Genomic DNA, 6,079 nt, shown 5'->3' with positions numbered 1-6,079 from the left:
TTCTTCTTCTTCTTCTTCTTCTTCTTCTTCTTCTTCTTCTTCTACTTGTCTTTCCATTTTTACAACGAAAGGGTATGCGATAAATGAGATTTGACTAATATGTCTAGCAGTACAAGCGACCCTGCGAACGCTCTATATTTGGCTCATGTTATGTATACTTTATGAAGTGGCAGAATAATCTATATTTGTGTCTCTTAACCGCTTATATCCTACCAGATTATCAATACTTAACAATTGCGTTTATGATAGGAAGCTCACATCGAGAGTAGTGTATACACGTATTACATTTTGGAGGGCTCTTGACATGAAGGCAGTAATCGGAAAAACGAATGGAAAATGTTAGAAAGAAATAAAACAAAGTTGATAGGACGAACGAAATGAACAAACGGGAGAAACAAATCATTATGAGAGATAGTTTATATTCGGTACAATAAAATAACGACAATGTTTATGATTGTGATGTTGCTCTGTTTTCATTTGTTTCAAAATAACTATTGCTTTTTAATAAATCTCTCTTTTCATGGATTCTTTTGTTTATATTTCATTTAATTCACAGACTACTACATAACTATACACAGTCATTCCACTCCAGTTTATTGAAGTTTGGGTGGCAAGTTCTTCATAGATTGATGTTTTTCATTTTCTCGTTTTTCAATTGGATTCGTCTGTTAATATACAAATCAAGATAATAATGGTATTTTTCATATTAAATCGAAGCTCGCCCAAATATCAACAGATCGATGAAGCGGAGTGTAGTAAGAAGTGTCAGGTTTTATCAAGGATATTATTCAAATCCTCTACAGTTGATATACAAAAATATGTTTTTGCGGTGAGACCAAAATTACCAGTTATCTCCTGAAAATAAAAATCATTAAAAACATACTCCTTGCGAAAGCGCATGACATAATTGGTAGGGCTTGTGATTGTAAGTTTATAGCTTCGATTCTCGGACCGACGGAGCGAGTTATATGTGATCGAAGCTCTACAATTCGTTTTGGCATTACACTCAGTTGGAAATGAGTACAAAGCAGCACCTGGAAGTTAACATTTCGATGAACTGGCGTCCCGTTCATGGATTAATCTTGTACTTTCAGTTACTTAAACGTCATAGACACGTGCATAAGCTCCGACCTAATGAAACTGTTGCCTTGAGATCGACAGTTTATTTAGTATAAAGGATAAATGAACGGTGTGTTGGCAGAACCAGATGTTCCTTGTGTTACATATATAGCCATATTTTGTTATCTACGAATCATTACGTTCCAAACTCTAATCCGGCCGCCATCAGTTTTACCGCTCATCACTCCAGGCTCGATAAATTATATACCAGTCGAGTACCGCGGTCGATATAATCGATAACATATATCCCATAAATACGCCGTTTGTTCGTAAATATTATCGTAATAATGATTTCTAGAATCATTAATAATATAACATTTTCATTTGTTTGACTTATTTGTTTCTGAATCTTGCTTCGTATTATTACATTTCATCAGCGGGGAATATTTCTCGTTTATTCTCCTATCGCTTGCTTTTGTAAATTATGGATTATTATCGCGCAATGTTGTTTTCACAATATATCAATGTCAATAATTGATAAAGATCGCAAAGTTGTGATCGCCTGGTCTTTTCAATTCCTCTGTTTCTCAAACTATTTTTCTACGCATTGAGGCATCAAAATAATTGTTTGACTTCTTGTTATTCGAATGATAGTTATGATTGAGATAATAATAGTTTTAAATCCTTGTTCCTCTTTGCGTTTTACGTCTCCTCGGGGAACTCGTTTTAATATTTACGTCAACACGCACCTACAAACACTCTTCCTCAGTTCAACATCTACAAAGATGTTTACCATTAAAGAAAAGATTTTGTTAGCATGCGTATGTGAGAGTATATATACATATATATATATACATACATACGTGTGTGTGTGTGTGTGTGTGTGTGTATTGCTCCGTTCGCTTTTTCCCTTAACCATAGTCGAAATGTATATTTGTTGTTTATTTAATTAAATTACACAACGTTTTGATTCAGAATGTTCTGCTGCCTACGCATTATCTTTTCTTCTCCATTATTCCCTATCCGTCTGTCTGTTTGTCTCGCTGTCTTTCTAATTCTCTTTCCCTCTCTCCTTCTCTCTCGCCCTCTCTCACTAACTCGGTATAAATATATACGTAAATGTATACACACACAGGCACACACACACACACACACATAAAACGAAAGGCTGGGGATGTTTGTACGCAGGAAAATATATAGGGAAATGTGTAGTTGAAAATGCACCTAAATTTCAACAACACATTTCCCTATATATTGGGTTGTCCGGAAAGTTCGTGCCGATTTATAGTAGCTTACCTTTCGATTTATTTGGCATGAAACCACCTCAATTCTGGGAAGAGGGTATTTTCAAGTTAAAGGAAAGATGGAGACGCATTGTGCAACAAAATGGTTCATATCTCGTTAATTAAAGATGTAATGGCAAGTATTTATTGACCTTTTTCTTTTTTTAAAAATGTGCACGAACTTTCCGGACAACCTAATGTGTGTGTGTGTGTGTGTGTGCGTGTGCGTGCGTTTGTGTATGTGTGTGTGTGTGGGTGTGTGTGCGCGTGCGTGTTTGGGTGTGAGTGTGTCTTTTTGTGTGTGTGTTTGTGTGTATGTGTGTGTTTGTGTGTGTGTGTGTTTGTGTGTGTGCATTGGAAAATGTATGAGACCCTTGGCACAGTAAGGTTGTGTTATTTAGTGGGAGGACTTAAACGACACGCAAAGGTACAACTACAGTCGGCAATTGCCAGTAAAGGATTTAGCTGCCAATTCTATCCAAGACATTGTAGATCTTTAGCTGGGCTAAAAAGTCACGTTCGATCACAGCACCGATAACAGATAAGCCTTGTGCAATGGCCATACTGGATAACGATGGGACAGCTATCATGTATGTATGTGTGTGTGTATGTATGTATGTATGTATGTAGATTTGGGAATCCCAGCAGTGCGTTGTGTCCTTGAGCAAGACACTTTATTTCACGTTGGTGCAGTCCACTCAGTTAACATAAATGATTAGTATCTGTATTTCAAAGGGCCAGCGTTTTCATATTCTGTGTCACGCCGAATCTCCCTAAGAACTACGTTAAGAGTACGCGTGTCTGTGGAGTGCTTAACCACTTGCACGTTAATTTCACGAGGAGGCTGTTCCGTTGATCGGTTCAACAGGCAATAACCAATAACCGACGGAATACTAGTTAATTAGATTAGGATATGATATAGAAAAAGAGCAGTCACTTCATACATCACCATGAAGTAATTACTGGAATGAGATATGAGAGAAGAAACTTTCAGAATATTCTTCTAGGAGATATTAATAAGTTGTAGCGATTAAATATGTGCCAGGTGTTTTAGAATTCATAGACACGTGTGAACATAAACAGTACAATACTAACTCATTTTAGTGAGATATTTAACCATTAATTGAAGTTTGGCTGGCAAGTTCTTCATAGCTTAATAGAAGTGTGCAATGGCACAGCAACTAGTCGGTGCTATGATTTTATGACTTTGGCAATTAAAGAAACAAAAGAAAATGGAAATCAAATATGCCTCATAAAAGGAATGCAGAATACTTAGCCGATATTATTACTAACATATATATGCATACACATAGAATACATAAACGCTATGAAGCGTAGCACGTAACTAAATTTCAGGCTCAGCAGTACATCGCACACTCTGCTCTGATAGGAAGTAAGGTACGACGTGGGGTATCAAGCAATGGGTTAAGCAGGTGAGTGTAATACGAGCGACGGAATAGCATTAATGAAAAACAGAAAACATTTATGGTATTTTATGCTTATAAAACATACACAGGTTTCGGTAAATTAACTGCCAACATTACATAATTGCTTGTTGAGACATTACATAACATCATTAAAAAACCTCCTCGGTGTTTTGACCAATGGTGTTTAGTGCTCAATATATACCTCCAATAAGCAAATTATCAAAAGCGTCAATGGAATGGTTCACAATGCAGATTGTTGAATTTTCTTTGCCTTGTCCCTCTACTATTGGTTTTTTCAAATTTTGATTGGTTTTCTGAACTTCGACTGCCGTTACGTTCTGAGTTCAAATTCCGCCGATGTCGACTTTGCCTTTCACCCTTTCGGGGTCGATAAATAAAGTAGCAGTTATGCACTGGGGTGGATGTAATCAACTTAATCCCTTTGTCTGTCCTTGTTTGTCCCCTCTATGTTTAGCCCCTTGTGGGCAATAAAGAAATAAAATATATAATTGAACCCCTCAGGACTTAAGAAACGAAAATGTTTGTCGAAGAAACGTTCCTTTGTGCGACGCAAACTTCTTTATCTGCATTACAGATATGCGCATACTTTCGTATGGCACTATGCATGTCAGATCTTGTGCACCAAATGCAACGAATAAATGTTACATTAGCAGCATGATTCTTCCACAGAAATTCCAAATTAAAGAATATCGCAAAAACATACAGACATGAACAAGAATAACGCAGTAACTGTAGATCGCAACATCGATAGCCTGCGGATAAAAGAAATATTTGCATTGTGAAATAATAATATAAAATAAGAGAAAAACAGAAGCCAACAATTAACAAACAGCTTGAATTAGAGTAGTGCCAATAAATTCTGTAAATAAGGTGACTCACGATATTTGACTCACTTCACCACGCATACACCACACACCCATCACTACCGCCACTTAGAGATTTAAATTGTGCTGCACCAAATTTCTACACAGTTGAATTTCATTATCACATGCACACCTCAGACTCATCAACGAAATTGGTATTTAATTTATGCCTCCAGGTTTCTAGAACTAATTACTTTTATCTCGTACTTGTTTCAGTCAACAGAGCATGGCCCTGCTGGTGCACCACTTTGAAGAGTTGTCGATCAGGACTACTCCACTACTAATATGTTTTTTAAGTCTAGTACTTATTCTTTCTATCTCTTTTACAGGAGCGTTAAAAAGCTGGGACGTAAATAAATCAACACAGTCCGTCAGGCAACGTGGGAGAGAAGCACGTACACGCGCAGATACATCTACCCACATACACATACACAATACATAGGCCAAACAAAACACAGTCTACGTCAAAGGATGTTTTTGCACAGATCCCAGATCAAAATTTAGAAAAACGGAAAAATAGCATTCAGCTAACACATCGACATTTGCGCCAATAACAAAAATCCAGGCTTCAGAATTGTTCCCCTCTTTCAATTCAGGGACGATACAACCTGTAGCCAACGAATTATTAAAGAGCCTCTCTTTATTACAAAATGCAGATCCCTTTTGATCGCATCTACAACAAACGACATTATCCACCACGACATTAGAATAGCACACGCGCAAATATTAAAAATGATACATTCAAAAGAGATACACAAGAATTCATTTAAAACAGACCCAATCACTTCTATAATCCACAACGCGTCACTTTTAGGTCACTTGACCATTTAACATCCTACTATTATCCTACCATCCTGCATTTTCTTATTCTTTCTCTCCTCCATGTCTCCTTCTTCTTCATCATCTTCTTCTTCCTCTTTCTTACTTTACTACAACTGCTGTTTAGAATAACACCTACGCAAATATTAAAAACAATATATTCAAAAGCGATAAAATCAGTTTAGTATTTTCTACCTAGACTTTTTTTTACCATATATATATATATATATATATATATATATATATGTGTGTGTGTGTGTGTGTGTGTGTGTGGGTGGGTGGGTGTGTGTGTGTGTGTGTGTGTGTGCGCGCGCGTGCGTGTGTGTGTGTATGTATGTATATGTATATTTATGTGTGTGCGTGTGTGTAAATGAAAATATATGTGTGTATGCATGTGTCTGTGTGTTTGCGTATGTATGTAAGTATGTATGTATGTATGTATGTATATATATATATATATATATGTATATATATATATATATATATATACAATATTTTATTTGCTTCAGTCATTTCACTGCGGCCATGCTGGAGCACCGCCTTTAGTAGAGCAAATCGACCCCAGGACTTATTCTTTGTAAGCCTAGTACTTATTCTATCGGTTACT

Source organism: Octopus bimaculoides, chromosome 1 (genome assembly GCF_001194135.2).
Source record: "Octopus bimaculoides isolate UCB-OBI-ISO-001 chromosome 1, ASM119413v2, whole genome shotgun sequence".
NCBI classification, from domain to species: Eukaryota; Metazoa; Mollusca; class Cephalopoda; order Octopoda; family Octopodidae; genus Octopus; species Octopus bimaculoides.
The sequence above is the reverse complement of the archived record's forward strand: the minus strand, read 5'-3'. Positions refer to the sequence as shown.